Source organism: Garra rufa, chromosome 22 (assembly GCF_049309525.1).
Source record: "Garra rufa chromosome 22, GarRuf1.0, whole genome shotgun sequence".
In the NCBI taxonomy this organism is placed as follows: Eukaryota; Metazoa; Chordata; class Actinopteri; order Cypriniformes; family Cyprinidae; genus Garra; species Garra rufa.
Genome location: NC_133382.1, coordinates 6,121,213 through 6,136,962, shown reverse-complemented (window position 1 = coordinate 6,136,962; position 15,750 = coordinate 6,121,213).

Here is a 15,750-nt window from a genome sequence, read left to right as displayed (position 1 = left end):
TCTGGAGATGGACACTCGTGCCAACAGTGGTAGTGGCCCTTCCCCAGGGATGTTGGACAGCTGCTTAAGATGTGTTCTATGCAACCTCTCCCAAGGCATTGACGACATGCTGGAAAACTGTTCTTTCCCAAAAATGTGAAGATTATCCAGGCTGGGAAGAACATCATTGACCTCCCACCTTGTCCATGCTCCTTGCTTCTCTCCACTTAATGTCTGTCCACCCCGTGGAGCTTGTTATTTCTCTTTTCATAGAGTGCTGCGCTGCTCAAGCTTTGTGGTAGTCCTAACAAACTGCGAAGATAGCTACTGATCTTCTTTTACATGGTCTCTATGTTGACATAGTCATTTTATAAACCAGCAGGCAGGGTAGAGAACTTGATGTTAATATATATAACTATCTTACAGAAAATACAGAAAATAAAATCTGCAATTACCATGGACAAGGTACTAACACTGTATACTGTAAATAAAGGCACTACAGTCTTATTTGTTCAGTTGTAATTTATAGAATGACACAAAAGCCTTTAAAACTTTTAAGGACGATCATTTATATTGAATGTTCATATTAAATTAAATATTTAAGTTAATTTAAGACACCTTGGAGAAAATAATTTGCTAAATTAATACATTTCAATGATTACATTTATTATTCCTTATCAACAAACAAACTTTATCAACATTTGATACATGTTGTGCGAGATGGTAACAATGACTGCATTATTTTCAGTGTTTTATCTAGGGATGCTTTGCATAATTTTCCTATCTTGGGGTGGAAATAAATAATGAGAAAACATTACTGGATATGATGTAGGATATCTCATATTGAGGGGTAAGAACCATCGGAGTAAAAGTGACATTTTACCTTATCCTTTATCTTACAGAATAGCCAAAACAAAAACTTACCATAGTTTGATCTGACTTTGTGTATTGATTTCAATATTTTATCATAAATATGTTTACACAGTGATGACAGTATACTTCGTCACCTTTGAATTATAAGCTTCTATCATTTTTGTCAAAATTGAGTTATTCACATATTCTTAGTCTGTGAAAACTTTACATTATTTGATGTTTCTTTTGTAAGCTATGTACATTTGGGGCCTTTTTTTAGAAAACAAAAATGGTTATATCTACACAAGTCTATGGAAGCTCAATATCTCGAAAGTGCTCAGAATGCAAATAGAACCTTATAATTCTAAGGTGACAACTTATTAAGAACTATTTTAACATTTATTTAGAAAGAAAAAAACGGCACCCCTGTTTTAATTCGTGTGTAAAAACAATGGCATATCAAATGAAAGTATGAACAAAGCATTACTTTTAGTAAAAAGTTAAGTTAAAAGACATAATCTATTGTAATAAAATAAAATGTCACATAGAAAGTCCTTACATCAAAAATAGTTAATTTAATGTGATTCGTTTTACTAAAATAGTAATTCCAGCAATTTAATAATTTAGCCAAATGGGCAACTGAAAAGCTTTTACAGCTGCTTTCCCTAGTAAAAATAAATAAATAAATATACTAAAATGTATTTAAAATACAATTATTTCATGCTATATACAATACTGCATATATATGCTGTATAGTATTCTACAAATATATTTAAATATGTTTAAAATCTGCTAAATTGGAAAGTAATTTTGTACTAAATGCACTTTAATTGTAAGAAGTAATGAAGTAAAAAGTAATGCTAAAGTCCAACTAAAAATACACTTAAGTTTATTTGGCTCTGTTAAAAGTGGAACTTTAATATGTTGTTCATTGTTTGTTCATGTTAGTCAATACATTAACTAACTATTGGAACCTTATAAAGAGTTACTGATGTTTTCTTAAATAGAAATAATAATAACACATCAAGTGGCTTTATGCATAAAACAAGAAAAAATATCTGCCAATGAAGAAAAAAAACAATAAAAAAGAAAATAAAAGGAGGTTCTCACTCAAGATTTGATGGTACATGGCCCCGTCCAATGTCCTTTTGATGCGGTGCAGTTGTCCTGTGCCCATAGTACAGGGGGCACCAAACTTGATCCTCGAGGGCCGGTGTCCTGCAGTTTAGCTCCAACTTGCCTCAACACACCTGCCTGAAAGTTTCAAGTATACTTATTAAGACATTGATTAGCTGTTTGTGGTGTGTCTGATTAGGGTTGGAGCTAAACTCTGTAGGACACCGGCACTCCAGGACCGAGTGTGGTGACCCCTGCCTTAGCAGAAAAACACCCCAAAGCACCATGCTTTATGGTGGGGATGGGGTCATAGGCAGCATTCCTCCTCCTCCTCCTTCTCCAAACACAGTGAGTTGAGTGGATGCCAAAGAGCTCGATTTTGGTCTCATCTGACCACAACACTTTCACCCAGTTCTCTTTTGAATCATTCAGATGTTCACTGGCAAACTTCAGACATTTCAGTAGAGGGACCTTCTGAGTGCTGCAGGATTTCAGTCCTTCACGGCAAAGTGTTACCATTTGTTTTCCTGGTGACTTTGGTCCCAGCTGATCATTGATAAAATCCCCCATGTAGTTCTGGACTGATTCCTCACAGATCTCATGATCATTGAAACTCCAAGAGGTGAGATCTTGCATGGAGCCCCAGATCAAGGGAGACTGACAGTTATTTTGTGTTTGGCGACTAATTGCACCAACTGTTATCACCTTCTCACCAAGCTGCTCTGCAATGGTCTTGTAGCCCATTCCAGCCTATTGTAGGTCTACAATATTGTCCCTGACATCCTTGGACAGCTCTAGTGGAGAGTTTGGAATCTGATTGATCGATTGCTTCGGTGGACAGGTGTTTTTTATACAGGTAACAAGCTGAGATTTTTTTCTGTATTTTTTTGTTATATTCTGGCTGTGTCCAAATTCAGGGTCTGCATCCTCCTTAGGATCCTTCCTACCCAGTTGAAGAAGAAGGGGTCCTCCGAAGAGTGCAAAACCCAGAAGCAGGTGTCTGTGAATTTGGACAGCCTAGCCTTCTTTCAGTTCCCTCCCTTACCTGTTGTGCATATCCTGTCGCCTAGCAACCATGACAGCGTCCCTAAGCGTTAAAAACTGTTAGATCTCTGTTAGATCTCTTTCATGTATATATGACCAACAGACACTCAGGTTAGCAAGTAAGATTACTAAGGATCACTCGCATATTCTTTATTCGGCATTTGAATGGCTCCCCTCTGGACGACGACTTCGCTGTCCTGCGTGTAGAACTCAGAGAAGGAGAGCCACCTTTGTTCCTAAAGCTATTTTGCTTATGAATTCCAATCTGTAACTGACTTAAAATGTAACATTTTTTTATCATGCACTTTAGACGTTTGGACTAAATTATTTATGTATTATTTGCTACTGTCATTTATACTATTGTTATTTATTATTACTTATTTGTACTTTGTACATTGTATATTCTTTGGTAATAAGGTTGTTTTGATTGCTGCTCAACATGCCTGTGAATTGCCCCTTGGGGACAAATAAAGTTTTTTGAATTGAATTGAATTGAATTGAAAAACACCTTCAATCACTAACAAGAAATTAGCTGTGTGTAAGGGGATATTCACACACACAGTAAGAAAGAAGATAGTTTACGAAAGTGATGTTTTTTTAACATATAAACGTACAAATGTAAAAAAATATGCTTATTTTTTTTGAAATGCTAGTTTTTTAAAAACTTACATCGAAAAGCATATTGCTCTACCGCTCTGCCATTAGTTGAGAGGTGGAGGAGGAGCTCCACCAAGTTTCCCCTAAACATTTTTTTTGGGGAGCTCTCAAGTCCGGCACTTTACAGATTCTCCCTAGGCGGTGTCCACTCTAGATCGTCCCGAGGCAGCCATAGAGGCCGTCCCTGACAGGTTTTACTGTCACAACCACAAAGGCCGTCTCTAAACCTTCTGCCTGCCCTGTCATCGCCACAGAGACTGTCCCTGTGCTCTCTGCCTGTCTTGTTACAACCACAGAAGCCATTATTAGCCTTTCTGGGCTCTCAGTGGCAGCTTCGCTTGCGCCATGGTGGTGGTCTCCAGTCCTGCCAGTGCTGCCCTGGTAGTCACCAGCTCCTCCTGCTTAGACCTGATGGTCTTCTGCACGCCTACTTTACCTTGGCCATCTGATCTGCTGGTTGTGACCTGGCTTCCTTCTCTACCGGCCAAGCCCTGGTCTCCAGCTCTGCCCTGGCCTCCTGATCCACCCTGATCTTCTGCTCTGCCAGCTCCACCCTGGTATCTCCTCAGCCTGTTCCCCCCTTGTCTCACAAACTGCTTACTTCACCACAGACTCCAGACCTTCAGACTTCATGGGCCTGGATCGCTATTCCTTTCCCCTTTCTGTCTCCGATCCTCCACCACTCTCTTGGTTTTTTGTTTTGTGCTTTCTAACTTGTTCATTGTTTTGGAGAGCATCTGGAATCTGCTTCATAGGTGGGGATCTATGTTATATGTTCTCCGTGTCTTGTTTAGGACTTTTATGTCACTTCCTATTTCCTTCAGTTTTTGTAGTCAGTTTGTATTCATTTGTTCATTGGTTACCCTTTGATTATTCTCCCCAGGCATGCCTTGTTATCTTGTTGAGCTTGTTAGCCCCCTGTGTATGTATATATAGCCCTAGTGTTTTACTTGTTCCTTGTCAGTTAAATGTAATTGTTGACTGTTTGCCTGTGTTTTTTTTGTGTTTTTTGTTTATTGTTTTTTTTTTCACTAAATAACCTGTGTATAGATCCATGTCTCTGCATCCCTTCCTTTGCTCCACAACATAAAGTTTACATTAACTTATGTTAATATTATAGTTCCCTTCCGGGAACTCGAACTGCGTCATCAATGCTTTGGGGAACGCCATTGGCGAGCCGCACTCTGAACATGTCTGCAACCAATGAAATGACGTGGTGACGTAAGCGACCAGGAAGTATAAAGCACGTGCGTTTGATGCCGGCGTCAGCTTTTGTCATTCAGCGAGAGTGCTCTGTGTGTGTCTGTCTGTTACATATTGCTGTTTTTCTGTGCCAGTTTGCACAACTTTATTTTGAGCAATATGTTGACCAAAAAAGGCGGAAAGAGTTTGTCTTCTAGAGTGGTTGAGCAGCCACATAGGCAGTGTGCTCCTCCATGCCAGCGATTCATCGTTGGCGGGGATACACACAGTCTGTGTGTGGTCTGCTTGGGAGCGGAGCATGCACAGTCAGCCCTTGAGGGGGCTGGCTGCCGGCAGTGTGAGCGTCTTCCACTGCGGGTGCTCCGTTCCCCGGAAAGCCCTCTTCGAGTAGGGGCCTTTCGCTAGCGTTCCTCGCTGGTTCCTTCCCTCCAGGAGGAGGAATCAAGGCTTCTCCTATCTTCCTCCGAGGAGGTTGATGTGGAAAGCCTTGATCCCATTCAACCGCCCCCCCGATTGCCTCACTACGAGGAGCTAGTGATGGTGCTGACCAATGCGGTCGCCAAATTAAACATCGAATGGCCCGCAGAACAAGGCAATGAGCCACAGAGAAGCAGACTAGATGAACGCTTCCTGCGGACAAAGTCAGCACCTCCTAGACGGAGCCTTCCGTTTTCCCCGGATCTTCATAAAGAGATCTCTAAATCTTGGGAAAAACCCTATTCAGCCCGCTTGTTCTCCCCCGCCTCAGATCACTACGGTAATGTGGCAGGGTTGGACGAGCACAGCTACAAGGCGATGCCGCAGGTTGAACAGACGCTAGCAGGCTATCTGTCACCTGGACAGGCATCATCCTTGAAGGCTCTGTCCTTGACCACCAAGCCACTAAAAGTTACATCAAGCTTGATGGGCAAGGCTTACTCTGCAGCAGGTCAGGCTGGGGCTTGCCTTCATACAATGGCAGTCCTTCAAGCCTATCAAGCTGACCTGCTGAAGGAGTTTAATAATGGCGAGGAAGTGAGCGTCACAGAAATGCGATGCACTGCAGATCTTGCTCTCCGGGCCACCAAAGAGACCGCTCGCGCTGTGGGCCTGTCTATGGCAGCCCTGGTGGCCGCGGAGAGGCACCTGTGGCTGACCCTGTCTGCATCCATCTGGCCTCTTTGGTGATTCTGTTGACACAGTTGTCAGCAGACACCAGGAGGCCCGCAAGCAGGCGGCGGCGTTTCAGCGGTTCCTTCCTCGCCGCGTTTATTCCTCTGGGACTGAACGTGAGCACAGGGAGGCTCAGAAAAGGAGTGTTGCAACCCGTACTCCTCCGGCGAGACCTAGAAGGCGGGCTAAGCAACACTCCAAGTCGGGGGCTTCTGGGAAGAGGCCTGACCTGAGGGTCGTCCTCCAGTCCAAGAGGTCCTCTACTAAACGGCCCTGACTGCTGCGGCACAGGGCCAGTGAGGGCAGCCCCTCCCGGGGAGGCTGGTGGTTCACCACAGTTCATGGTGGCCACCCCTCCTCTGGGCCCTCAGGAGATTCGTCAGATAACCCGCGAACATTATTCTCTAGCCTTTCTGCCCGGAAACGTAGCGGAGCTAGAGAGTTCGCCGTCCCCATGGGGGCTCTCAGAACAAACGATTCAGGTGTCTCCTGTCAGTTCGCTGTTACAGGCTCCCTTAGTAGACTTTCCGGCAGCGTGGAAACTACTGCCAAATGTATCTGCATGGGTCCTGCTTACTGTAGAGAAAGGTTATTCTATCCATTTCAGCGCTCCGCCGCCACCTTTCAACGGGGTATTTCCCACCGAGGTGGGCCCCGAGCAGGCTCTGGTAATGGAACAGGAAGTAAACTCCCTTCTGAGGAAGGAGGCCATCGAGGTGGTCCCTCTTCAGCACAGAGAGTCCGGGTTCTACAGCCGGTACTTCATTGTTCCAAAGAAGGATGGCGGGCTGCGGCCCATTTTAGATATCAAACAATTGAACCACTCAGCCAAGAAACTGAAGTTCAAGATGTTAACTATCAAACAGGTCGTGTCTCAAATCAGGTCCAAGGACGGGTTTGTCACGATAGATCTAAAAGACGCATATTTTCACGTCTCCATCCTTCCTCAACACAGGAAGTTCCTGAGGTTTGCTTTCAGGGGCAAAGCTTACCAATACAGAGTTATTCCTTTCGGCCTAGCACTCTCACCCCGAACTTTCACGAAGTGTGTGGATGCTGTGCTGGCTCCTTTGCGACTCCAGGGCATCCACATACTCAACTACATAGACGACTGGCTGATTTTAGCCAGTTCGGAACAGTTAGCGGTTCAGCATCGAGGTGCTGTTCTCGCTCACATGGAAAAGCTGGGGTTGAGACTCAACGCCAAGAAAAGTGTGCTGTCTCCATTACAGAGAACCACTTATCTAGGTGTCATATGGGATTCGACCAAGATGCAGGCACGAATGTCACCTTCTCGGATCAAGTCGATCCTTACTGCAGTCAATGCGGTCAAGCTAGGCCTGTCACTCACTGTCAAACAGTTCCAAGTACTGTTAGGTCTTATGGCAGCTGCATCCAACGTGATACCTTTTGGACTGCTGTACATGAGACCGCTACAGTGGTGGCTTAAAACCAGAGGGTTTTCCCCGCAAAAATCAAGGTCACGCGGCGATGCCTACGTGCCTTGAATCTGTGGAAGAAACCCTGGTTTCTCTCTCAAGGCCCGGTGCTGGGAGCTCCGTGTCACCGCGTCATGCTAGCGACAGATGCATCCCTCACCGTGTGGGGAGCGGTCATGAGTGGCCGCTCAGCCCACAGCCTATGGAGCGACCACCATCTCTCTTGCCACATAAACTGCCTAGAGATGCTGGCCGTGTTTCGGGCCCAGAAGTATTTCCTTCCAGACCTGAGAAATTATTAAAGTAGTCAATTATATCAACCACCAGGGGGTCTGCGGTCATGCCCCTTGTACAAGCTGGCGTACCATATCCTCCTGTGGTCTCAAGGAAAGCTTCTATCTCTGAGTGCAGTCCATATTCCCGGATGTCTCAATGTGGGAGCAGACGTCCTGTCGAGGCAGGGGCCGAGGCCCGGGGAATGGATGCTTCACCCTCAAGTGGTGAAGCAGATTTGGAGAGTGTTCGGCCAGGCTCAAGTGGACCTCTTTGCGACTCGAGAGACATCGCAATGTCCCCTCTGGTACTCTCTAGTGCCTCCAGCTCCGCTTGGACTGGACACCATGGTACAGACGTGGCCGAGGCTTCGTCTGTACGCATTTCCCCCGATCGCTCTGCTCCCGGGAGTTCTGGAAAGAGTACGCCGGTTTGGAGTATGGCTGCTGCTAGTAGCCCCATACTGGCCGCCCCGAGTATGGTTCTTGGACATAATCACCCTCCTAGACGGCTCTCCGTGGGAGATTCCTGTCAGGAGGGACCTCCTCTCCCAGGCTGGGGGCGCAATCTGCCACCCCCACCCGGAGATGTGGAAACTATGGGTGTGGCCCCTGAGGGGGCACAATTCATAGAGGCTGGTCTCCCAACTGAGGTTGTCGAGACCATTCTCCAATCCAGAGCTCCCTCTATGAGGAAACTTTATGGCCTTAAGTGGAACCTGTTTGCTTCATGGTGTCATGAACGCCGTTTAGACCCAGTTAACTGCCCAGTTGGTACAGTGCTGGAGTTCCTGCAAACTCGTCTTTCCGCAGGGCTAACCCACGTGGGACCTAGCTGTGGTGTTAGAAGCTCTATGTAAGCCTCCTTTTGAACCTATAGAGGAGATCTCTGATCACATGCTTACTATAAAGACAGCGTTGCTTCTTGCTCTAACCTCTCTCGAGAGAGTCGGGGACCTGCAGGCCCTTTAAGTGGCCCCCTAATATATCGACTTTGCAAGGTTTATTCTCTCCCTCTTGTTCTGGCAGGACACCAGACAAAGGAGTATTATGTTCTCCTCATGTGCCTGAGGGCCGAGGAATACTCTCCCTCTGGTTCTAGCAGAATACTAGACCAAGGATTATTTCTCCCTCTGGTTCTGGTATGACCAGACCAAGGATCATTCTCCCTCTTGTTCTGGCATGTATGGTTCCCAGACAGAGGTGTCATACCATTCGCATCCTGGCAATTTCCCCAGGCGGAGACATTCCAGTGTCTTGGCAGGTAAGTATTCCAGACACTGTCTTTCCCTCTTGCTCTGGCAACCCAAGAGTTTACCAGACAGAGGGTATTACTTCTCTGGAGTGATGCACCAGAGACTCAATGCATTCCTTTCCCTTGGCCTAGCAGCACAGACACTGCGCAGGGACTTGAAATTATGGGGGCGTGGGTATCTCGTTCCCCAAAGCGTTGATGACGCAGTTCGAGTTCCCGGAAGGGAACGTCTCGGTTACGTATGTAACCCTGGTTCCCTGGACCATAATTCCCGCATCTCTATGGCGCTCGCTTCATTCCTTAAGAGTTGACGCCGGCATCAAACGCATGTGCTTTATACTTTCTGGTCGCTCATGTCACCACGCCGGTGACATCACTCCCGTCATTTCATTGGTTGCAGACATGTTCAGAGTGCGGCTTGCAAACGGCGTTCCCCAAAGCATTGATGACGTAGTGTCTCGTTCCCTCAGGGAACCAGGGTTACATACGTAACCCGAGACGTTTTTCTCTGTGAATATTTACAAAGTCAGTATGTATATAATGCCCTTTACCCGCTGTCCTCACACCTTGGTGGTTAGGTGTAAGTTCCAGCGATCTCCTTTGTCAGCTTTGTCAGCACCCATGACCCCTGTGAGTGTGAACCTAAGCATCAGTATTCACATCCACTCCTTCTCTCTGGCCGGTTTTTGATATATTTATCTGCGATTATCCAGTTGTCGATAAAATACCTGTTTGTGTCCACTAACTCTTGCCTTAAGTCTAGTTATAGCTTGAAAGTTACCATTTAACTTTAAAAACATTTTTTTAAAGATAAATTAAGCAAATGAAAGGTTGCTGGGGTGTGTTTGTTTAATACCACTATTTCAGTCTTTCTGATTCAAAATGCATTATTTTATAGAGTGGTTTACTTGTAATTATTTGTGAAATGTATACTAGCAATTTTTAGTGACAATTTTTTGAGAATTTTTTTTATTTCAGGTTTTCACTTTTTTTCAAGTTTTAACTTTTTTGTTTGTTTGTTTGTTTGTTTTTTAACCTTTAGCCTGTCATGTACACCAGTCATGCTATGACTGTGGTTCTGTTGTTCTCCATAAACTCTTTGAATTCATTCCAAATAATTACCCACCAGAAAACCTAATTTGCTTATATGTGCTGTAATATTTTCTTACTATTCAGTAGACTTTTTTTATAGCAGAATGTTTGCATGCCAGTATGCATATTCATTCAGTATTATGGCAACCTTTGGAGCGCATATTAAAGTTCTTGAATGTCATGAATGTGATGACATTCATGTCATCATATAAAAGATAGATGCCAGTAGTGGAGAGAAGACAGTGGTCTTTGCACTACACACAGAAACTGCTGTGAACATTCTGCAAGGTATGCAAGAGTTTATCAAATGTTATTTGACTTCTTTTGATAGAAATTAATTTTATAGGAGTTTTATAGATGTCTTGCTACTTTATGTATTTATACATGGTTGTATATTTCTAGATTTTTTTTCCAGATGCAAAGTCTACATTTTAAGAGATCCATCTGAAACTGCTTAACAATGGCATCTTTGAAATATTTGATGCTGATTTTTCTCATCAGTGAGTTTTTCAGTTTTTATTAATATTTTAAACAAGATTGTTTTAAATTGCAAAATGTTTAGTGATTTATTTGTAAATACATTCACAAGAGCATTAAAAAACGTTTTCCTTTTACACCCTTTACAAAATAAGAGGACCAGTTTTAACTGTGAGAATGCATTTCAAGTAAATAGGTTTTTTGAAATTCCCTAATGTGAATGTTGAATTTTTATTGGTGTGAATTATAAGATTCTGATAGATTTGAACAATGAATTTTGTTGGTGTAAATATTTGGAACATTTCACAGTAAAAACTGTGAAACAATAAGTGGCTAGAGACATTTTAAATGAGTTGTAATGGCTGAAAAAAAAAAAAAAAATCACAAAGTACCATAACTAGTAATACAATTTAATTGCTTATCACTTTTGACTAATAGGTGGCAATGTTACCAAATTATTATGGTATGGTCAGTGTGAGAAGACAATGACACATATACAACACACAAGTTTAATGTCAATGTGCTGAAGTTTTGCAGAGTTGCAGCCTCAGAATCAGATTGGCATCATGCCAACAAATTCATTGATGTGTTATTTGAAAATTTGTTGGTCTTTAAAAGCTTCTGATAACTTTTTGCTGGCATTGTCTAAAAAATGATCTGAGCTGATTTAGGTAAAAATTAGAACAATGGTATAAGTAGGAAGAGTTCCAAAAAGTATATTTTCAAAATAATGGTAGACCAAAACTTTTTAAATATCTTCTAAGCATGGACCAGATGGCATGCACAGAGTTTCATAATGATATGTAAATACATTCATATAATGAATAATTTTACAGCAACATTAAAAACTAGGTATTGCTTGATTTTGTATGCGGCACTGAATCATTTTTATTATTTAGTTAATAATTTGGCTATTTTTGAACAGACATTATAAGCAAAAATAACTATTTTCAAATCTCCTATACGCTTTTCCCTGCTGTACAGAACCGTAAATTTAAAATTGTAGTAAATACATACCATTAAACCCAGCCATCGTTTGCAGAAGAAGTCTTAGAATATAGGGGATAATGCTGCCCCCACTATCATTTCAGGAACCCTCAAAGCTTTACAGTAGTATCTAACATTAAATTGGTGAATTAACATCAACGCCGATAGCCTTGTGGGCAGCCTGCCGATGTCTACATCATTGGACATTTCCCGATCCTTCCAAGCTATCTCTTTCCCACTTTGCTTCCAGTCAGTTCTGCTCTGTTGTCTTATCATAATAAAATTGAAAATACCCCAAATAAATATAAAAAAACAACAACCTGTTTTAGGTTACATATATAACCATGGTCCCTAAGAAGGGGAACGAGACACTGCGTCCTCTAGGGGTCGCTTGCGGGGAACACCTTCTGCGTGACTCGTGTCTGAAGCATATATCCAAAAACTACAAAGTACTCAAACCTAGAGCTTCTTTCTTGGTTTTCTTTTACAAGAGAAAGCCACACCTGGCAGCATGAATAGTTATTGGCCTATGGGACCCAGCTTAAAAAATGGGATCGCACATTTCAAAAGGTTAGTAGACGGGTTCTCATGAGATGAGATGAGGGGAACAGCTCCTGACTAAACCATAAGTAACTACTACATCCAAAGAGACCTGAAGAGCTATAGCTGCTCAGAACCATAGTGACCAGGGAGAGTTTCCTTAGAAACAATTCTCACTTGATTGCAGGTGAAGGCAGTGCCCTCAAGCCCACTCCTCAGAGGGGCAAAGCACTTGTTTGACCATAAGGCCAGTGTGCTGTTGAACAAACTGCAAAATGGTGGTTTAGGTGAGGAGGAACACCTGGTCTGCCCAGGGGCGACAAGCTCTTTAAGAGACCCTCTCCGCAGCAAGGGGAGCATTGTCATGCCTGAGATTCAATTCCAGCAGAGATACATTTTGGTTCAACTCAGTATAGCTGCATAAAGAGCTGCAGCATCCCCAGCCCTCAGGTTGTGTCATGGGTATTTTCTTGAGGGGGCATAAGCCACTACCAACCCAGGTAGACCTGTGCTTACTACCTTGATAGAAAGCCCAGGCCCCGTTCTTAACCAGCTCCACAGAACATTGAGAACAAGGGCCTAAATCTGTAACTGCTGCTCCTCAGAGTGCTCAGAAGGGTTTTATCAGAAACACCTTTTACTCACACCTTAGTGAAAACAGTGTGGTCAAGCTAACTCCTCGGAGGGGTGACTCACTAGATCAGTGTTTCTCAACTCCAGTCCTCGGGACCCACTGCTCTGCACATTTTGTATGTTTCTGAGTCTGACACACTCAGTTCAGTTCATGAATCTTTCTACTAATGAGCTGATGATCAAAATCAGGTGCCTTAAATGAGGAAGACATACAAAATGTGCAGAGCAGTGGGTCCCGAGGACTGGAGTTGAGAAACACTGCACTAGATCACCATAGACGAATGAGGTAGGGTATAATGACTGGTTGGATACTCCAAAACAGGCTGCATCCAGAGTCAGCAGATGCCATAGGGGTCGTAGAGGTCCCTTTCCTGAAACGAAATAGCCACAGAACAACAGGTCCCAGAAAACACTGCAAAGTATGCTAGTAACAGAATCTCACAACCTCAAGATAGTTCTTATATTAAAAAATAAAAGGATCCAACTCACCCAACCTGGCTCCTGAGCAGGACTCAAGTCCAAGGATATACAGAAGAGTCCAAAAAAAACTTGTATCTGGACTATCAGTAAGGTGGTTCTATGGACATAAAACCCGCTCAAAACACCATAAGTCCAGCCTAGGAGACTACAGATGGAAGCGCAGGAGGCTCCTACCCAACCTCGGTTCCAGGAGAATTAGGAAGGTAAATAAAGTTAAAATAGATGTAAAAAAAAACAAGGAAGGCAAGTAGATGGTCGTCTTTTCTTAGTATTATTCTGGTCCAGACAAGTGCGTTGAGAACGCCTCATCTGGATCACCTCCTTCAGGTTTTGCCAACCCCCCTTTGACTCGCTCTGCCTCCCAGGACCACCAGAGGGTGGGGGAGGAGCAAGCACGAGTCGCGACACTAGTCTTCTATGCCCCCCTTCGATCCTTAGATCGAGATGGGCCAGGACCCCTTTGCTGTTCAAGCTCAGACCTGGTCCTTCTTGGATTGAAAGTTTAAAAGGCAGCTAAACACGCCTTTGCCTCCTTGAACCTCTCAACCATCTTCTCGACAGAGGTACCGAAAAATTCTGAAGGCGAAACTGGGGCATCAAGAAGAAAGCCCTTCTCTTTCTTCCCGATATCCGCCAAGTTCATCCAGAGATGCCTATCTGTAAACACCATGGCCGCCATAGACCTGCCAATGGCAGCGGCAGCCTGTTTAGTGGCACAGAGGGCAAAATCCATGGTGCGGTGCAGCTCAGCCACCTCCTCAGGAGAAAGACCCTGACCCTTATCCAGGTCTTTCAACAGGACGCCCTACCATTCAAACGAGATGTATCTTAAAGGTATTTGGATGGCAGAGAGAAAACCTTAAGAGAGGATGTCTCACCACTAGAGAGATAGCATGCTAGCATCCCCCACCCACTTCCACGACAAGTCAAGCCTTGCTATTTGTTGTAAATACTATTTCAATAGGCGATCGTTACTTAGAGTTGCAGCTAAAAGCACTCTGTTGTTTCTATTTACTTATTCATTAATATTAATATTGAGCTGCTTCTAAAAGCACTCTGTTGTTTCTATTTAGTTATTCATTTGTTTTATTTACATAGAAAAGGAGGGTTTCTTCTGTTATTTGCCTTGCTAGTGTTTTTGCTTTAAATTATAGTTTTTATTGCAATCATTAAAATTAATGACTGAGCGGACGGCCAAGGGAAGCTTTTGTTATTTCATATCGTTCCCTTCTTGAGCTATTAAAAGTGCGAAGCTGTTGCTTTTTGAGTTTCGGTTGAGCCATTTTGCGTGCGGGCGATACATTTGCGGCTGACTGAGCCTAGGAGGCGTGGCTAGCGAGAATACTGCTTAAATAGTTTGCTTACTTTCCATATTGCGGGAAAGAACGAGGGCGCGTAAGTGTCTACTTTAATACTATTTCAATAGGCGATCGTTACTTAGAGTTGCAGCAAAAAGCACTCTGTTGTTTCTATTTAGTTACTTATTCGTTAATGTTAATATTGAGCTGCTACTAAAAGCAGCGGAAGCGTTCAGCCTCCTCGCGTGAAGACCGACGAGAGTAAAGACCTGCGACTTTTCCTGCACGACTTAACCGAGCAACGAAACCGACAACACATTTAAGTACCCCTTTCCTTTATTTCACCCGTCTTTCTGATCCTCCTCTATCATGTCTTTCCAATTCATTCCGACATCACACGCACTCGTCAACGCAATCTTTCTAATCTGCGTCCTATCGACACCTCTTCCACTGAACCCTTCTCTTTCACGGTTGGACTCTGGAACTGTCAGTCAGCTGTCAACAAAGCTGACTTCATTTCAGCATTTTCTTTGCAATCTGGCCTGAGCATTCTAGGTTTGACTGAGACCTGGATTCGTCCAGAAGTCTATGCAAGTTCTCAGCTCCACACATACAGGAACTAAAATTTACCACACTAACGGCTGCAACTCCCCTCTTCTCCTTCTGTCCTTACTCAGAGGCAGAAGTAACCAAACTTTTCCTCTCCAGCCATTCGACGACATGTCCTTTAGATCCTATCCCCTCACACCTTCTCCAAGCAATCTCTCCTACAATCCTACCGGCGCTCACACACATCATCAACACATCTCTTCTTACAGGCACTTTCCCCAGTACATTTAAGCAGGCCCGGGTTACCCCACTGCTCAAAAAACCTACACTTAACTCTTCACCCATTGACAACTACAGACTTGTCTCTCTACTACCATTCATAGCAAAAACACTGGAACGGGCTGTTTTCAACCAGCTATCCTTATTCCTCTCACAGAACAATCTACTGGATTCTAACCAATCAGGGTTCAGAAGCGGCCATTCAACTGACACTGCACTACTGTCTGTCACTGAAGCCTTGTGGACGGCAAAAGCTGATTCCAAATCATCAGTACTCATCTTGCTGGACCTATCTGCAGCTTTTGACACTGTGAATCAACAGATCCTCTTGTCCACCCTCTCATCGCTGGGCATCACAGGGACTTCACTTCGCTGGTTCAAATCCTACCTCTCTGGTAGGTCTTTCAGAGTGGCTTGGGGAGGGGAGGTATCCAAAACTCAAAAAA